Below are 20769 nucleotides of genomic sequence, written 5' to 3'. Positions count from 1 at the left end.
TATGTAACACTTTAAAAATCAGCAAAAGGGTTATATAAATAAATTTATTATGAAACAAAAGGCAAAAAACTATTATGTACATAGTTTAGTCCTATTCAGTGTCTGCTCGGCGCTTCTTGTCTTGTCTCTTGTATTCATTAAATGGAGCATCTCTTGTCCACTGTCCAGCAATAGTGTGCAAGCATGATGGGCTCCATTTGCCCCTATAGTGTTCTCTGCCATTGTTGCAATGTTCCTGGTGAAATTGGCCTCGCCATGTCAGTCACTCACAGTGCTCCGCAGTTCAGTGGAAAAAATCCTGATGAGAGTGCGGACCAGTTGTGAGAAAATTGTATCTTTAGGTGACATTGTTGCAACCAAGGCTTTTGTAATGGCTGAGGAGGTGTCGTCCACCAACAACCTGTAGTTTAGTTGCCTTCGTTTCTGTTTTCCGAGAAATTTTTGGCCACTAACTGGAAGGCTTTTCATCCATCTTTTCCTTGGCCACTTCAGATGCTTGGTCAAAATGCATCATCTCGAAGAACATTCACGAATCTGAGGAACCAACAAAGACACCTTCCTTGTCTTAGCTTCACTTAACCTGGATAAATTTTCCACAGAGTACTGCGTCTCCAGGTCTCAGGAAAGCTGCTTGTGTTTTGTCAATGGCCCTTGGACAAAGTTCTCATCAGACCCAGCTTGATGTGTAATGGGTCGGTAACAATCTTCCTTGATTCAAACAGTAGGTGGATGCTGAACACTTTTCCTCCCAGGCTCCAATGACTGTCGGAGTGGCCAATCCTTTCTGATTGAGAATGTGGGAATCTCTGCATTGACTTATCCATTCACAGAGACATAGCAGCTAACTTTGTGTATCCAGTCTGCAGACCAGCAAAGAGAGCAACAACCTCCAATCGCCACAAAGCTGCGACTGATGTTGGCTCATAGTTTTAGCCCTCAAAAGTTGTTTCTGTTGTCATAGGTTTTCCCTTTCATATGGACCTGCATGACCAACTGGATTGAATGGCAAACATTGCCAATTATGGAGCAAAACAGCTTTAAGAACTCGTTTCGATGATCAATGACAAGTCTCCATCATAGCTGGGATCATGACACAATGTTGAGGCTGCCATCACACCATTGATGTTGTTGCAGGCATACAAAGATACCCTTCCATGAAAGAACGGGATCAGATCCTTTATGGTCACAGGAACATGGAACCTACATTCCTGCCAAGAGAGTCCACTGCTGTAGTCTGGAGCCCAACAGCTAGACTAGAGCCAATCAACAATTTTAAGCATCATTTTCGTTCTCAGTGACCCAGAATTAGTAAAGTTTGATTACATTTATTTCAGAAGCATTTTGGCTGTAGAGCAGTGTAATTAGTCACTGGAACCTGGATTTCCCATCTCTCAGGTGAGTGCCCTACCCCCTGGGATATAGATTCTCATTTGCTCTTTTGGCTAAAGGTTATAAGAGAGATACCCCCTTCCCAGCCCCTGTTTTGTGTGGGTTTAGATATGCTCAGAGCACATCTATCACTTTGTGCCCCCAAGATAGATGGGGGAAAATCTAGTTTGTTAATCCTTCTGGGGCTTAAGAATTAACTGCTGAGCAATCTTAGGATTTGGTGGCTGTGCTTATGCCCAGGTGCTGAAATTTAGGCATCTTGGGGATTTCAGCAGTAAAAATTTAGGTGTCTCCAGAATTATGTAGCAGCTGAACAGGGGTTTTATGAATGCCAGTGGTGCCTAAGTGTTGGACCCTAAGTGTTGGACTTAGGCACAGAAATCTCCTTTGTGAATCCCACCCCAAGACCTTAGTAGGATCCAGAAAAAAAGTTAGACATTTGTGAATAACAGTATCTAGAAATATAAGATTTTTTAAAAATTGGAAGAAATATAAACCCCACCCTCCCAGTAACTAGGTAAAAAATGCAATTTTGTAATAATTGATGTTTTGCACGTACATCAACAAAAATTTTCACTTGGAAATTTTTCAAGGGGCAAAAGTTGAAACATATTTTGGCAATGTCATTTTAATGTGTGTTGACATTTATGTATATTTAAATATAATAAACAATACTAATATTTTATATGCTTACATATTTAATATTTTAATATAAAATTCTAAAATGTTTTGACACTCGCAAATCAAAACATTTTAATGGTCCCTAGTTTTTTGGGGAAGTTGGGGGTTAAAATTTTCATGTTTGGCAAAATTTCAAATTTTCGGCTTCATGTTTCAAATCAGAGCACTTGCTAAAGAATCTTGGAATTTCCCAAGGGCTTCTCTGCTTCATCCCCTCCCTCCCAGAAAGTTCTAAGCACCGCCAAACAGGTGTTTCCTTGGACCCTAACCCCTCACATTTACATTAAATCTTATAGGACAATTGGATTGGTTTAACATTGTTTCACTTAAAGTTGCATTTTTCAGGAACATAACTACAATGTTAAGTGAGGAGTTACTGTACTAGTTACAGTGGTATCCAATCAGGATTGGGATCCCACTGTGCTGTACCCTGTTTGAACACCAAAAGGAACTGATTCTCTCTCAAAATGGTTTATAGTCTAAAGAAAAAAACTCCTTATAAGGAGATGATTCTATAACTGCCTTCTGCAGTGTTTTCTTTCATATTCTACTGAAGCTAGCTGGTACTGGTAACTGTTGGAGATAGGAACTTGGACCAGATGGAGCACTAATCTGCTCCAGTAAGGCAATTACTACATTCTTTGGTATCCATTATCTTCATTCAGATGGTAGATGATCAAATGTATAATACCAGCTGGTGGTGTTTGACCTTGTTGTGATGAAATTATTCTGTATTAAAATGTTCTTCAATATGATAAATAAAGAGTTAGCACAGAAGCTTTATTTTTATAATTTACTTTTTTTTTTATAATCACTTATTAGGAACATACTGAATACTTATCTGGCATGATTATAGGAAAAGGCAGCTGTAGCTACAGTTCCCTTACAACAATGAATATGAGAAAACACTAAATATGGTGGTGGGCAGGTCACTTGAACTTAAGAGGGCAATTGGAAGGTTAGATTGCTATGCTTGAAGTGTGCAGGTGAGGGTAGCAGGCAATGTGATGTGTTACAAATAGTTGTAAAAGGACTTAAATCAATGTCCCTGTTAAATCCGTGGCTTTTGGTGTCTAGTAGAGTTACGAATTTAGGTTCCCAAACTTGACTTTTGAAGATAGCCTTCAAGAGAAACCTGCACACTATTATTGAAAGGTCAGATATGGAATGATTGCTATGTGAAAAGTGTCCATGGGCAATATGATGTTTTTCGTCTCTCGTTTTTCTGTGCGAGTTCACTCAAGAACGTAATGAGTTTTTAGTTTCCTCCAAAGAGGTGTTGCTTGGGCATTTTGAGCAGAGGACTGGATTATAGGGGTCTCCTGGGCTTTTCTCATACTACCTTTAACTCATTCTGATGGTAATCATTTCAAATCTTACGGACAGAGAGGGTGAAGGCTAAGTAATATTCAGTAAGTGTGTTGATCCTTGGGTGAAAAGCACTATAGAAAAGCAAACCACCGAGTTTTCATTTCTCTGTTAACACATAAATCATATCTGGCACATGATCAAGTAGGTCAAAAGCCAGATTAGCAAAGCATAGTCTCAAATCTATCCACAGAGATAGAACTCCACAAAATAATTCCTAAAGCAGATCTTTTAGAAAAACATCCAAACTTGATTTAAAAATGGTCAGTGATGGAGAATCCACCATGACCTATGGTTTGTTAACTAACCAATGGTCAATTACTCTCACTATTAAAAAGGTACACCCTATTTCCAGTCTGAATTTCTCTAGCTCAAACTTCCAAACATTCACTGGATCATGTTATAAACTTTCTCTGCTAGACTAGACTAAAAAGCCTGTTATTAGATGTGCTCCCCATGTATGTACTTATGGACTGTAATCAAATCACTCAACCTTTTTTTTGCAAAGCAAAATAGATTCAAGGGCCTCAAACTGACATGGTTTCTCATCCTTTAATCAATCTTGTGGCTCTTCTTTGAACCCTCTCCAATTTATCAACATCCTTCTTGAATAGTGGACATGAGAACCGGACACAGTATTCTAGCAGAGGTTGCCAAATACAGAGATAAAATAACCCCTCTCCTCCAATTCAAGATGTTTATTCAGCCCAAGATTGCATTAGACCTTTTGGCCCCAGCATCTCTCTGGGTGCTCATGTTCAGCTGATTGTCCACCATGACCCACAAAGCTTTCTCAAAGTCACCGCTTCCAGAATAGAGTCCCCCATACTGTAAGTTTGGTGCATATTCTTTGTTCCTGGATGTATATGTTTACATTTATCCATATTAAAATGCATATTATTTGTTTGCAACTAGCTTATCGCATGATCCAGGTTACACTGTATCAGTGAACTGTCCTCTTCATTATTCACCACTACCCAGTTATTGTATCATCTGCAAATTATCAGTGATGATTTTATGTTTTCTTCTAGGTCATTAATAAAAAAGTTTAATAGTGTAGGGCCAAGAACCGATCCCTGCAGGACACTACTAGAAGCACACCTTTTAAATAATTTCCCATTTACAATGACATTTTGAGTTCTATCATTTAGCCAGTTTTTAATCTATTTTATGTGTGCAGTTTAAATTTAAACGTCTTTCTAGATTTTTTTAAAATCAAAGTGTCATGGAGTACCAAGTCAAATGCCACACAGAGTTCTAAGCATATTACATCAATACTATTACCCTTATCAGTCAAATTTGTAATATCATTAAAAAAATCAAATTAATTTGACAGGATCTATTTCCCATAAACCCACATTGATCCTTTTTAAGATAATTCAGTGGCTGATAGAGGACTTGATTAATAAAGAATTAAAGATAGATACTGTAATTAATGCTGATCAACATCATACTGACAGGCTATAATTACCTTAGTAATTCCATTTACTCTTTTTAAATATTGGCACAACATTAGCTTTCATCCAGTCTTCTGGAACTTCCTTGGTGTTCCAAGATTTATTGAAAATGAACATCAACAGACCAGCAATTTCCTTAGTCAGCTCTTTTAAAACTCTTGGATACAAGTTATCCAGACCTCCTAATTTAAAAATGTCGTACTTTAGTAGCTGCTGTTTAACACCCACCTGAGATACTACTGGAATGGAAAGAGTCTTATATGATGTGACTACTTCAGTTGTTTTCCACCCCAAATACAGAACAGAAATATTTATTGAACACTTCTGCTTTTTCTACATCGCTATTGATCATTCAACCATTTCTATCTAGTAGTGGACTAATGCCACTGTTAGAACTCTCTTTATTCCCAATTTACTTAAACTCCTTATTGTCTTAAACAATACCATCCATAAATTTCTCCTTGTTCCTTTGCTTCCTTTATCAATGTTGTACAATTCGTGGCTTGTGATTTATATTCATTTCTATCTATTTCTCTCTTCTTCCATTTGGTATATATTATTAGCTAATGACACTTCCCCATTAAACCAGTTTGTTTGTTTGTTTAAGCAATATGGCCTTCTTCAACTGTGGGAGTATGGCTTTTGAGGAATCTAGTGAAGTGTTTTTAAACAATTCCCAATCATCATTCATAGTTTTCTGATTCAATACTTCCTTCCAGCACGTTTAATAATAGTTTTCCGCTTTGTAAAACTGGTCCTTTTAAAGCAGTGAGTGAGTGTGGGTATGTGTAAGTAAGTGTAGTCACTGTTTTGGAATTATTTCTGTTTGCATTTTATACATCTGATCTAGTCATCATGATTACTTGTACCTAACTTCCATTAATTTTTAGTTCTGTGATCAGCTCCTCTTTATCTGTCAAGGTAAGGTTTAATATAGAATTCCCCCGTATTGGATACATGTTTTGCATTAGGAAATAGTCCTCTACAATATTTAGACATTCCAGGGATGTTTTAATACTGGCAGCCTGAGATGTCCAGCATGTCACTCAAATTGAAATTCCACATGATCACAGAGTTTTTCCCCCCCTACTTATTATAGATAGGATGACCAGCTCCTTATGTACCTGTTTCCTAGTTGACTTGATGGTCTGTAGCAGATACCACCTAATACCCCATCTTGTGCTTTATCTGTTAGGACATTGATCCATAAGCACTGGAGATCATTTTTTGTGAAAGCCCATAACAGGCTCTTCAGTTAAATTGTCCAAACTTCTCAAGCTGAATACAGTTCTTAACCCCAATTTTTGTCTTACCTATATCCAGGTTAAAATACAATCCTACTACACACACATGCAACAGTATAAAATCAGACAAACAGAAACAGATGAGTTTGTTTTTTTTAAGAAATGAGGAAGAAGCAAAAAAACGAACACAAAGCAGGGCTGTTTTCAGCATTCAGGAACCTACCTACAAAGTCTTGTATAAAAGACTTCCCCTGGGAAAAGCTCTTCCCACATCCTCACTGACAATTGCAGTGTGACTCAACCACCATATCCCTCTATTCCTAACGTCTTCCAAGAGATGATCTAATACAGACACATTCAAACCACTACTAGTCATTCTGTAGATTTGGGCTGTAATCCTGGCAGGTAAAATACAAATATAGATTAACTTTATTCTTTTGTTTCCTCTGAGAGAAAGACATACATCAAAAATGGAGATGGAGACAAAGGGATAAAAAAAAGCCACAATACATTTTAGTATATATATTTTTTCCTCCTTTGACTTCAATTCCATTCAGGCTACTATTGCCAGCTGGTTTTAGAGCTTTGCTTTCGAGTGTCTGCTTTTTCTACTGCAGTAGCTTCTACTAGTTAGCTTCTGTTGTGGCAAAAAAAAGAACAACCTCACCTGCACACAACCCCCACCCTGCATTCAACAGGTCCAGCAAAATAAAAATGATACAAATGAGCCCATTTTAGAGCTGAATTTAACCAGCGTTAGCCCTCAATGCTATATAAACAGCAACTAATAACTAAATGTGGGGTGCAAGTTAGAGCAGAACTTGGTCTGCTGTTGTTAACATATAGGGCTTGATTCTCCACTGCCTGGCATTGTGTGTAATCATTTACACCTCTGCACATGGTTTGGTATAATAGATGACTACACAAAATGCAAGGCAGTGGGGAATTAAGCCTGTGAAGTACAGTCCATTTCTGGAGAGAAAATTCTTGTTAATGCCTTGAGGCCAAATTCTGTTCCCAGGTACTCTAGTGTAGACAGGAATAACTCTATTGAAGAGAGTGGAGTTATTCTAACTCTGCCTAGTCTATCTGGGAGTATGACATCTAGATAGGTAAAGATTCCCACAAGGTTAATTGCCTTCTCAGTGTCAAAGCTAACTAAATATTTAATAGAAGAGTTTAAAGATGTTATTTTGTAATTAGCAGTGCCACCAGCTGGTAGCACTGGTATGTGCTAGATATGCCAGTAAACATAATAAGAGAGAGCCTCTTTTTACAGAGGCGAAACAGACACACATTGCCTGAGTTCCAATCAAGTGCTTTAACCTTTTGGACATGATTCATATCTGTGATTAAACAGGAAGCTAGATTCTGATCTTATTTACACTGGTGTAAACCTGGAGAAGCTCAAGTGAATTCAAAAGTCACTTTAGATATATACACAATTAACAATCTACTCCAGCATGGCTACTGCCTAAGAAAGGACTCCCACATATCACCTGAACCCTGCGTTGCACAATGAATGTACAAAGCCATGTGACCACCAACTGCATTAAGTGTCCAGCTCAGTAATTTCCATAAAATCAATAATCTGTATTAAAAATATAGTTTTGCGCTTGCTTATGACTGTCAGTGTAAAACTTAGGCTACTGCCACTTCATTAGTAAAACCATTGACTTGGCAAGCTTGAAGCTGGAAGTCACATTGTGGGGAGTGAGGTGGTGGTATTAAACAATACAGTTTGAGCAGTTTTAGAATAACCCAAGCAGAACATTTCCCAGGCTGGAATTCAGAAATTATCAGGTATTTTAGTTTTACAACCCTGCAGCATTTGTCAGGGCAGTCATCAAAACTCCCTCACCTCTCCCTCCATCTTCCCTTTATAACCTGTTAAAATAACACTGTCTACAATTACAGAGACATTTGTTATGCATGATATAATAGACTGCAAATATAAAAAGGCATTATCATTACTTTTGTCCTTTGTTCTTCCAGGCCAGAATATTGCATAGTTCTTTACTTTGACATTTATTGCTTTTAGATTGGTAATAGAATGGTTTGTGTTGCTCATTATCTTGAATGATGATAATATTAGAGGTTGGGGAGCCTGAGTTCCCTGTTAAGTAAAGTAAAGGCTTCTTATAATTTAGCAAAGGTTATTACTGGACAATTACCCACAATACAATTCAAGTCTAATAAACTTTAGCCATATTCACTCTTAAATGCCACATTTGTAGTAAGGTTTCCTAGAAACCATACAGAGACATTCATGTTGCATATAATTTTCCAGTGCTGACTGATGGGTGCCTATAGAGCAAGGGCCTTGTTCAGGGAAACTTCCAGTGACCTGACAGTTTGCTTACATAAGTACTGAGGGGAAAAATGAGCTATGAAACCATTTGCAGTACCTTCATTGAATCCAATGGCATTAATCTGGATTTGTACTGGTGTAAACTTCTTTGGGGTTAGAGAGCATGGCACCTTTTAGACACTGTCCTGAGGCAAAGGAAATGCTGTTTTCTCCAGGGTGAAGGAGAGTGGAGAGAGGGAGAGTGATGGAGTGGGAGAGTTGAGGGCCTACAGTGAGCAGACCCTCACATAGCAGCACAGCCCAGAACCAGCCCAAGAGAGACGTCCAAGGACAGGAGCCAGGAGGAGCACTGTGCCCGGGAGGTATCACCTGAGAAGTGAGACCCAGTATCACTGTCACTCAGAGCTGTACGGGGCCGTGAGTACTGGGACTTGTGACTTTGCTTTAGGAATAAGGAAAGCTGTACTTAGTTAAGTGAGGAGGTTGTCTCTCTGTGTGCGTTTTGCAGAGGGCGGCAGAAGACGGCACCAGAAGAGTTTGTTGTGGAAGTTTACAGGGACCAAAGATGACCACGAGCACCCAAGACTCACTGCTGGACTGGATCTCTGCCCAGGATTCCTGAACTCAGTTTAGACAAAGTGCTCAGCATCTGTCCTTTCATATTGTGGTACCAATGGGCCCGTGGTCCATGTGTCTGATGTAACCCTGCTTTGCTGCTCCTCCATCTTCTCCCCATTTTCTCCATACATCCTGTGACACTACACCCCATATTCTTCATAGAGATGTTATATGAATATGGCATAACTAAGATGTATTTTATGCAGGCCTCCGTACAGTGCAAGACAATACAATTTTGGGTTTGCACCCCAGACATTGTGTGCACTTGAGTGCTGGGCAATCCGCTAGCTGGTTCTTCCCACGCAGAGCTGATTTCCATGTTTGTGTCTTTCTATAGGTGAGAGAATTCCTACCTGTTGTGTACTGGAGGAGGCTTGAGGATCTGGCTCAGCACGACAGGGTGATGGAATGGGAAGCTCCGTGGAACTCTAATATATCAGGTGGCAACCCGGTGGGGGGCAACCCGTCACACATCCTTCTGTAAATAAATATTTCCATTTCCTATATTCATTGTACTATTCCAGTGTGTTTCCACCTGTTTAAGCTCTGGGAAGATTGGAGCAAGTGCCCCTGTGATGGAAGGGCATTTCCCTGCTGTGTTCCTTTGTGTACTTTTCCTTGGCCAGAGCCACTGGCAGAAAGGACTCCATACTAGCCACAATGGTGCTACAGTTACACTGATAAAAAGCATAATGTAGCCCAGGAAATTTCTGTTGTCTCTTTTTTTTTTTTTTTTTTACAGTAGGAAATATTCTAAAATTCAGCTTTAAGATCTTGAATGAACACATTAGCAGGGAGTAAATTTTAGTGAAATTCAGAGCCAGATTTGGTTTCTCCCTCCTTTAAAACAGGTTGAACAAAAACCTGAATCTGAACAATACAAAATTTTGGACCCTATCCAGGAAGGGCTTCATGCTCAGAAATCCCATTAGGAACCCATTTCAACATTGATTTCACTGGGGGTGCTGCACCAGCGGACCTTGCTGGAGCAGGCCTCTTCTGGGGTTCAAAATTCTATACAACATGAATCTTTCTGTGCATATAAACTTTGCAATTCAGTCCATTCTTAGAGTAGGTCTGTATACATTTGTATGCACCTATACCTTTTTTAAAATGATGTTTCCTTTCCATTTGGTACTCGGATTTGCCTGTAGCCATTTATGTCCAATCTACGTTCATAAGTTCATTTCTTTTGCAGCAGCATTGGCCATGTAACAGTAGCTAGAATTATTTTCCCCATAAATCTTGGCAGAGTGACTTTCGTAATTTGCACATGCTCATATCCAATTTCAATCCAATTTTCATTGACAATTTTCTCTCTGAATTTTTCTTTCACTTATTTTTAAGCTATAGCAGTGGTTCAGAGTCAAAGCTGTTTGTAAACTTTATGATGTACCCTGCATTATTGCAGTTTGTCAGTAATGCAAGATGGAAAAACTTGATATTCTAGACACTGCTGCACTTGTCAGAGTTAGTGTTTTATGAAACAAAATGTTCTAATATGAAAAAATATAATCATCATGGAAATTGGCTCAAAGCAGTAAGTACAATTTTTCTAACTAAGAAATGTACTGTACTGTACATGACCTGTTAGGTCACTTGGTTCATCTCTGGTGATGGTAAATAACTAATAGACTTACAGCACCATTCAGGATATACAAGGCAGGAAATAGTTAGCCAGCACAGATGGAGCAGCTAACATATCTGTGACCTGTTTGCTTTGAAGAGAAAACACTTTATTTCCAAAATTGTTAGAACAAGATTATCTCGGTTTACTGCTTATGTGCCACCATGGTGTGCTAGAAATGCTCAGCAGATGTTCAAGGAAAATAAAGATAACCACATGATCATTGCTGTCACTGTGCCTGATACTGTAATTCATGCAAGGGTGTGGATGGGACATGTGACCCTGTTGGACTGAACATGTATGCTCAGCACGGGATCTATCAATTTCTCACTGAAGTCAATGACAGTCTTCCCCTAGAATTCAGTGAGAATTGGATGAGTCTCCAGGTGTGTTGGCAGTAACTGCACAGAGCAGTTCAAAAAGCTTTATGCTTAGCACAGTGAGTTTGTGCCTGCACCAGTGCCCCCTTTCACATGGGTGCACATCACAAAGAGGTACGTTTGGGGCAGGTGTGACATGGCTATTGTAATGATGGCGGTGTTCATGCTTACCAGGTATGGGCCAGGAAAATACATATTCCTGTAAGATGCTGAAGAACATCTGGGGCTGTGTGGTTCCACCACTGATCTCCCTTGATGGTGATTCATGGTCAAACCCACTGCTGAGCAGCCCCTGCACCTACCATAAGAAAGAAAAAAGACTTGATTTTCAAAGCTCATGAGACAACTTAGACCCACACCTTCCAATGAGAAGCAGCCAGGGCTAAGGGTACGGCCTGTTTAGGTGCATATTGGAATATGAGGGGCTGTAAATTCTTAATCCCCCAAAAGCTGGACAGATAATGCTATGTTTCAACATTGCCTCTTTGTGACACTATTGATATTTTCTTTCTAGATCAGCAGGGCAAACAATGTACTATAATGCTGATCTTTTATCAAAAGTTCTGCATGATTGTTCTTCTACAGTTGATGTTAATATGATCCTTTCAAACTAAAATAGTTTTCAGTTTTTAATATTTGCTTTTAGAAGCTCTGCATAGCCCAATAACAGCCCCAAAACTGAGATTTTATGTTAATTATGTATAATTATTTTATTATTCAACAATGGAAAAATCTATCATAACTCTAGTAGTTAAAACATTTTAGAGCATTTTTAACTTACAATACTTAGTCTTCTTTAAGACGACCAACTGATCAGGTGAAATTTACTTGCAGAGGGTTTGTGCTAAACCTTGTGCACCAATTAAGACTGTAGCTATAAATTGTTGGCAGCAGCACGTGGCCTGAATTTTCAACACCAAATATTTCATTTTGTTGCTACAATTTGCAGGTGCCATTTGTGCCCTAGATGTCCGGCAGTGTAATCAGATATCTAAATAATCTAAGATGTGCTTGAAATGGTTTGTTTACAAACTGCAGGAACAAAATGGGAGGAAGGATAAAGACTGGACAAAACAAAGCCCTACATGCCTTGTGCCATTGTATACTGATAGTAGGAAAAAAATGGGAAAGAGGGAGAAATTTCAGGTAAAAAGTGGACTTTAATCTGGAAATATGAGTGGAGGAGGTAACAGAAGAGCAAGCAGTGATCAGAAAATACTATCACTACAACTACAGCAAAAATGAACCCAAACAGGAATTTTCAGCTAGTAATTTTGAGTTCCAAAAAACTCATCCATTATTGAATACTATACAAGGATCTTTACTGTACTTTCAAGTACCCAACCCTGCCACATACTTTAATATATCTGGCCTTAAGAACTTTTAAGCATTGTTGGGTTTGGTGGCTTGTTTTTAGCCCTCTCCTGCTTCTATTAGCCTCCTGTTGACCTAGTAAAGTTGGTAGACTTTTTAAATGGAAAAATAAGTGTGTTTCTCAGGTGCATTTTTCTAGCCTGGCTTAAAGGCAGGTGCAATCTTATATGTGTTATACTGGCCTTCAGCACAGGATTTTCACTTCAATCAAACACCAAAGCCTTTATTTGTTATTCTTTTTCTAATTTATCAATATTTATGTGCACATCTCACTGTATTTCCTCAATTCTTCATCCCCAAAACAATCCACAATTTATAAGCGCACTGACAGACATTGACAATGCTGAGGGAATGAATTCACCATCACTGTAGCTGTTTCTTCTAATGCTTTTTTACAGGGTGTGGGATTTATAAGAGTGGCTTTGAAATGAAAGGCAATACTGCACTGAAGCAGAGTGACAGTATTTATATTACATGAGAGCAATCTTCTAAAACTCTTATGATGCCCAATTGTTGAAGGCATGGTGTCCTTCATCCCCAGTGAACTACTGGGGCTAAGAATAGTACTTACAATCTGCAGGTTCCATGGCATGCAATGCTATTGGGAAATGAAATATTGTTGGGCTCAGTCCTTTATTTTTCAGAATTATTACCCCCTGTAAAGTTATTCACAATCCACAGAACTGAAATATGTTTGGAGACCTTTGCCCCTAGCGCTTATATTTCTCAAGGACTACACTTTTGTTTTCTGGGCATTCAGTGAGTGGAGAGTGACCTTTGAGCTGTTATCTAGCTTTCATGAACATATAAACAAGTGAGGATGCAGAGCCAGCTCTCTTGAGTAACAGCAAATACAGCAGCTGGAGCATTATTACTCCTTATAAAAACCAGCTCAAGTGTTGTGGTATATTTTTTTCTGTTTTCTACTTTCAGAAAAATATCCTTGTCTGCACTACACCTCTGAGATAGCAGTTTAGGATGTCTACACAGGATTGGCGCATCTACCTACCTAGTTAGTGCTGGTACCATAATTTCTACCCCTTCTATAAAAATGTTAACATTGTTACAGTTTCTGCATCTCTCTTTTTTGCCCAAAGAATAGTTTACTATGTGAAACAAGAGAGTACAATTGAGGGCCTGATCCACCAAAGATTTATCTTCGAGAATAAAGCATGATGGGATCATCCCTCAGTTAGTACTTGAGCATAAAATGTCCAAACAAAGTGCAGGAAGTGGCAGACAATAGTGGCTCAGTACAAGGTGGTCATCTTTTCTTAAAGTTCCTAAGGAGCCAATAGCCCTAGTATGGTATTAAGAGGCCTTATGCAGGTGCTCCTATGAAATTAGATGTAAATTCACAGCTATACCAGACTGGCATTTGGCTCACACAATTCATAGATTAAGGCCAGAAGGGACCATCTTGATCATCTACTCTGACCTCCTGCATAATACAGACCATAGAATTTCACCCAGCAATTTTTGTCTCAAGCTTATCGCTTTTGTTTGAGCTGTAGCTATCTTTTAGAAAGATATTCAACCTTGATTTAGAGACTTAAAGTGGTGGAGAATCTACTATATCCTCGGGTAAATGTTCCAATGGTTAATTACTCTCACTATTAAAGATGTGATCTTATTTTTAGTCTGGAAGCTGAAGCTAAAGCTATACAAACTCAATCATTGCTATCTTCTCCATTAAAAATGCAGGTGGCAGTCATTATCTACTCTAGAAACCAGATCCTTTAACTGTGTGGCCTTTCCTCATCTAACAGCAATATGTCAATTTACTCCAGTTGATAATCTGGCCCTCACCATCCACTTACACGATAAATGCAAAAATTATTTGAAAACTATTAAATGCACTGCTAGAAACAAAAACAAAATAACTTCCAGTTTTGTCTTAGAGTCTTTATCTTCGACATATTAATATAAGAATTACTTTCTATAATAGATTATTTTAATTACACAATACAGGGTAAAACAGGAAACATATCCAAATCCACATTTTTCCAAGTGGGAGCAAGAGCAACTACAAATGAGGACTACACCAGAGGAGATGAGAGTTGCTTCATTAGAAATGACTTAGACCACATAGCAGCAAGCAAAGATATAAGCAAGGGGAGGCCAAACCGCAGTTCACAAGCTGCATGAGGCTCTTTTACAGGTAAAGTGTGGCTCATGGAGCCCCCCACCCTCACCCTATTCTGCACCTACCAAACATGGGGGCAGAGCTCAAGGCTTCTGCCCTACAGCAGGGTTGTGGGGCTAGAGGTTTCTGCCCAGTGGGGAGGGGGTTTAGGGGCTTCAGACCCACAGGAGGTGCTTGCCAGGGCTCAGGGCTTCAGCCTCACTCTTGCTGAAGCCATGTGCATCGGCAGGCACCTCCCATCGGACTGAAGCCCTGAGCCCCACCACTCTGCCACAGGACGGAAGCCCTGAGCAGTTGTGCCCAACTCTCAAACTTCTAAAGATTGGCATATGTGGCTTGGAGGATCAGTGCGTTTGGCCAACCCTGATATAAGCCATTAACATAACAGAAGCAACCAACAAGAGATCACAATCTCCCTTCAACATTTTTACATGCAGCTTTTTGAAAAAAAATTACTGAGCCAGCGGTGTTCCCCCATTCCTTTTTTTCAAGTCCCATGCTGTACCAACTTCTTGTTTAAGAAAAGATAGACTCCACTTTAACTGAAATCTCCAAAAAAGGATTGCTAAATAGCTGTAAGTATTACTATACGGCCCTGTCCCTTGCAGACCCTATACAATATTCTGATTGAAGTCAACAGGAATTTTGCTTGAGTAAGGTCTGCAGGATAGGACTTTTTTGATAGATGGCGGGGGGTCATTTTTGATTGCAATATACAAGTAGTGTAAATCTATTATGTAAAGATTAAGGCCAAAGTGATGCATGTTATTAGCCAATTCAGAACAAAGAAAGCTAGAAAACACACACAAATTAGATAAACATTACACAAATAGAAATCCAATTCCACTGTTCTGAAACACGTGTTTGGGGAGTAACAAATCCAGCAAGATGACACTGAAAGTCTACACTGTGTGATTTACAAGTCTCTATAATTATCAAGCCTTCAGTTATTACTTACTGTTGTAAAATTCTCTCAACCTCTTGCCACAGATCTGAAGTGACCCACACATTAGCAATGTTCCCTCTCATTGTCTATCTTTTGATTTTCATTATGTGGGAAGGCTTTCTAAGGAGTCTGAAAACCATCCTGCTCCATGTTTCAAAATAGTAAAGCAAAAACAGCATGCTTGTGCATGACTATAAATAGCTAATCGGGATCCTAATATCTACTGCTAAGACTAGACTTGCAGGTCCAATCCTGCGATCCCACCACACTACAGATCTCCCAACGAAGGAGATAGTAGACCTGTGCCCAGAGAACTTACAAGATCCGGCTCTGAGAATATCATTCACCTTAAGTGGAGACACTAAAATACCCCACTATAAAATTTATACATGAAAGTCCATAAAATTTTCTCTTGTTTTTATCAGCTTGGTGTAAAGTATCTCCCAGAACTGCCCTATAGTGGTTACTAAATGTAGCATAGAATAAGTATCTACATACTGTATCTAGATCTGTGACCCTATACTTCACTTGGTTACAAGCCAGTAATGCACTTTCCATGAATGCTCACATATTTGTACAAATGTTCACTTTTTTAAAATAAAAAAAGTGCATGAGTCTGGGAAAATCCAGATGTGGTTCCAAACTAGCAAAAACTAATCTGCAATTTTTGCTGTGTTTGAGCTATTTCTGTTCATAAAGGTGAATATGTAAAGGAATATATTATAGGACTGGGGGAAAAGGGGGAGCTGGGGTGGGGAGGAGGAAGAGAATTTGAACGTTTCCATGACTAATCCTAACTTATATGAGGAGGAGTTCCATGGCACTACTGCATGAGTACAGATTTTCAGAAGAGGCATTTATGGGTGCGTACTCACCAGACATTGTTGAGCTCCAAAGTTCTTCAGGAATAAAACTGAAGAATTCCTGAGCAGGATGTATACTCAGCAGGAGTGGATTTCCTCTCCAGCTTTGTTCTTGCAGATCTTAGGAAACTGAAAGGACTAAAGCATCACACTGTACAGATTCCGTTTAATTTTATTTTTGTCTTGTAGGTAATGTCTATCATAGGGTAAACTGAAGCCAGTCCTGTGATCAGTTCTGGTTCTGTAGTATAAGCAATGGTATATATAAATACACACACACACCCCGTTACTCTAGTGCCAAAGTTATGGCAGTGGTCCAGTGTGTGTCATGACTATAACCAAGAAATTTGGTCTCTCTTATTAAAGACAAATATTTGAGCTAACTGAAAATTTTCCAGTGGAATATTCCTCTGTTGGAAAATGTCAGTTTATTGAAAGTGAAAAATGGACCATATTGATTTAAATTTCATTTAAAAAACAGCATTTAGAAATTTGTTAAAGTTAGGTGTCGTTGAGTGGGGAAGGAGAACCCTGGTCTTCTGAAACACAACTGCAGGTAGTGGACTACCCCACAACCGTAGAACTATGGGATGGTCCGGATGAATATATTTAACCAATAATTCCCCCAACGGCTAGTGGGAGTGGGAAAGCTGAGGATCCTATATAAGTCTGCCCAGCCAACAGCAGCAATAGCAGGAAGAGACTCAGTCCAAGAAGGGTTTGTTTTGACTGGTGAAGGTTTAGTAATAATAAAATTGTTAACATTTAATTTTTAAAAGTAAATTAAGAAAAAACAAGTTGACATTAAAAAAAGTTGATTTTTGTTTTATATTTGTAGGAATTTTTGATGTTCTATTCCAACTTAACGTGAAAACAATTTTCAGAATTTCCCATGAAATAGAAGTTCTGGGTTTTTAGAATGTCTATTACATATAAAGTTCTGCTGGTACACGCCCTCTGGAGCAGGATGTCTACTACAGGAGAAGTTGCAAAGCATCCTCCTCGCAGTAGGAAGTCAGCATGGTTAGCATTCAGTACACTGTGTGGTGTCTCTGTGTGGAGACAACCAAATTGAACATACACCACTCTCAGCCTGAAAGTGCTGATACTGCCTATAAAGGGAGAAGAGAGAAACTGTCATTTAAAAAAAAAAAATACACCCTGTGTGTGAAGATTAGTCAGAACACTTCTAAAATTGCTGCTGCTTTATTTACATCTCTGAAAATACCTAGCAGTAGTAAGGGACCAATTTTCACTTTACAAAAAAAGCCACTCTGTTGCTTAGCTCAACACTGCACAGCTATCAAGGAATAGTTGAGCTTGCCTCAAGTGCTGGCTGCCTAACTAGCAATTGTCTCTGCAAGACTGAGAAAGGCCTCACCATGTGTGGGCCCCCAGCTCTATATAATGCTTCCCTGATTAAAGCATCCATACTTTTCTTGGCTCACTGAGACCCAGTAATCTTGTTCTAAGAGGTCCCTCCTGGCATAATAAATAGTTGTTACACTAGCTTCCCAACTGCAGGCATTGTGTGTATTACAGTGCACCTAGCAGGCCCAGTCATGGAATAAGGGCCCTTTGGGGTAGGCGCTGTACAATCACAGAGCAAAGCAGTGAAGGTCATCCTACTGTAAGCATACAAAGAAAACTACTTTTAGGAAGTGCTTGATGAAAGAGGACAGTATACATGGAGAAAGGAATAAAACCTAAATGCTGCACTTACTCTCGCTCTATACTTCACCACTGGACAATAGTCTTTCTTAAACAGCAGACCTTGGCGGGAGTGGGGTGGGGGGGAGAATGGCAACATGCTTCCCCCACAGCAATTTCAGCTCCATTTGTGGCAGTTACCTTACACCACACCTTTGGTGAATTTTCAGAAACAGTGGCTGAGAAGTGTAACTGCAAATAAATACTTTTACAATCTGACTAGAAAATGTGATGGATCTTTTACCATGAAAAAAAAAATTTATTTCAATTTTTTTGGTAAGTTCGACTCAAATTCCTAAGAACCTAACTTCTACTTATGGTGACTAAAAATCAATGGTCAGACTGTTCTAGACAGGAGGAAGCTGCGCAATGCCTTATCTAGCATTGCTTGGTCAGTAGAAGGGAGGCAATCAGACCTGCCTGAAAGAAATTGCTTCATGCTGAAAGTTTGTTTCGCCAAACACGAGGGACAGTTTGATTTTTGTCATCTGTTTCAGTTGCCCTTGTTACTCATACCCCATATTGACTTAACGTCATGCTCTTGCCACTTCTCCCTCTGTACTGCCTGTCACAGGCCTTAACAATGCAACCTGTGAAAGAAAAGCCCTTTGTTTACCGTGCCGTTTGCCCAAGAGCAGGTGGAGTGTTAAGTTCCAGAATGCCTTTTGTACCTCTCCTTAGCTACTGAATAACTTGGCCCTCTTTCAGGCAGTTCTGAAGTTACCAAACCAGGAGTCCACAAGCTATAAAATAATGTTAAATACAGATTAAAATAAAAAAATGATTTGCCTCACATAATTCACCTAAAAACACACAACATAACCCAATGAGGTAAGATGTCCTCAGCTTAAAGAGCAAAAGGTCACAGCTCTAGAAGGAAATCTGCTTAGGTCATCCTGACCTGGCCTCCGGCTGCTATGTCTCACAATCTCCCCTCTTGACTCCTATGTCTGCTTTGAGCTAGGACAGTTTCCAGATGTTGGAGCTCATGATCATCCCAGATGGTTGTCTCAAAAGCATTGCAGAAGATAACACATTAGGAGCTACTAAGCATTTGCATTCTCTGTACCCTCCAGGAGATGGTACAGGGTGGGGAAGAAGGTCCTTAAAGCATTTGAAAGACAGAGATTTATATAGTCAGTAAAGGACCTGGCTCAAGTACAGCATGTCACATCATTGTCTGACTATGCACTAGAAAAGGTTCAGAAAAGGGCAACTGAAAATGGTTAGGGGTTTAGAGAGGGTCTCATACGAGGAAAGATTAAAGAGGCTAGGCCTCTTCAGCTTGGAAAAGAGGAGACTAAGGGGGATATGATAGAGGTATATAAAATCATGAGTGATGTAGAGAAAGTGGATAAGGAAAAGTTATTTACTTATTCCCATAATACAAGAACTAGGGGTCACCAAATGAAATTAATAGGTAGCAGGTTTAAAACAAATAAAAGGAAGTTCTTCTTCACACAGCGCACAGTCAACTTGTGGAACTCCTTACCTGAGGAGGTTGTGAAGGCTGGGACTATAACAATGTTTAAAAGGGAACTGGATAAATTCATGGTGGCTAAGTCCATAAATGGCTATTAGCCAGGAAGGGTAAAGAATGGCGTCCCTAGCCTCTGTTCATCAGAGAATGGAGATGGATGGCAGGAAAGAGATCATTTGATCATTGCCTATTAGCTTCACTCCTTCTGGGGCACCTGACATTGGCCAGTGTCGGTAGACAGATACTGGGCTAGATGGACCTTTGGTCTGACCCAGTACGGCTGTTCTTATGACTAACCAGTTGATCCAGGATTGCCAAACTGGAATTCCCATTGAATACCTCATGCTCACACATCTTTCCATCTTATGAATTAGCATCCCTCGAGCCCTGTTTAGACTAGGAAGAATGGATGTGTGTTAACTAACACCTTAAAATCCTACCATAGACAAGACACTCAGTTTCAACATGTTCACTAGTTGAGTTAGGCTGTCTCCTACAGCTTACCTTAGCCAGCTAACTAATATATTGAAACTACACGCTGCCTTGTTTAGCTGAGATTGTAACTAATGTTAGCTATTTAACATGCTAGCTCTCTTATTGCAGTCTATGCATGTGGGCCAACTAGTCAAGCCATTTGCACTCTAAGCTCAAGAATTACTGCTTACAGTGCACCATCCAGGAGCAGTTACTCCAAAAGTGATGGAATGTGGCATGGAGGAAGTTGGCCATGGCTCCCAACCTGTCTGCACCAGCCTACATTCCTTAAGGGGGAAATAGCACCAGGTATGCTCCCTCTGTAAGCCTGGGATTTCAGGGAGGCATTGTACCTCTTGCAGCTCCCAATGGGGCAGTGCAGCTGTACACCACTCCAAAAGCAGCCCTGAGTCTAGTGAGCATAGTTGAATCTTAAAATTCTAAATAAAGAGTATGAGTTGCCCAGAAATGGTGTGGATCTCCTTTAAATATACTGCATTTTGCAAGCATTCTATTGCCTGATTATGCTTTTCCTGTGTTGGTGGATTTTATTCCTGCTTAGAGCAACAGTAATTGCTATCAACACAATAAATGGATAAATTTAAATTTACCTATTTTCTTACTCAGGTTTCACAATGCAGGCACTTTGCAGATCCAAATATCAACACACAAGTAAATTCCTAGTCTATACAACAAGCAAA

This window comes from Chelonoidis abingdonii, chromosome 1 (genome assembly GCF_003597395.2).
Source record: "Chelonoidis abingdonii isolate Lonesome George chromosome 1, CheloAbing_2.0, whole genome shotgun sequence".
NCBI lineage: Eukaryota > Metazoa > Chordata > Testudines > Testudinidae > Chelonoidis > Chelonoidis abingdonii.
This window is presented reverse-complemented; position numbering follows the sequence as displayed.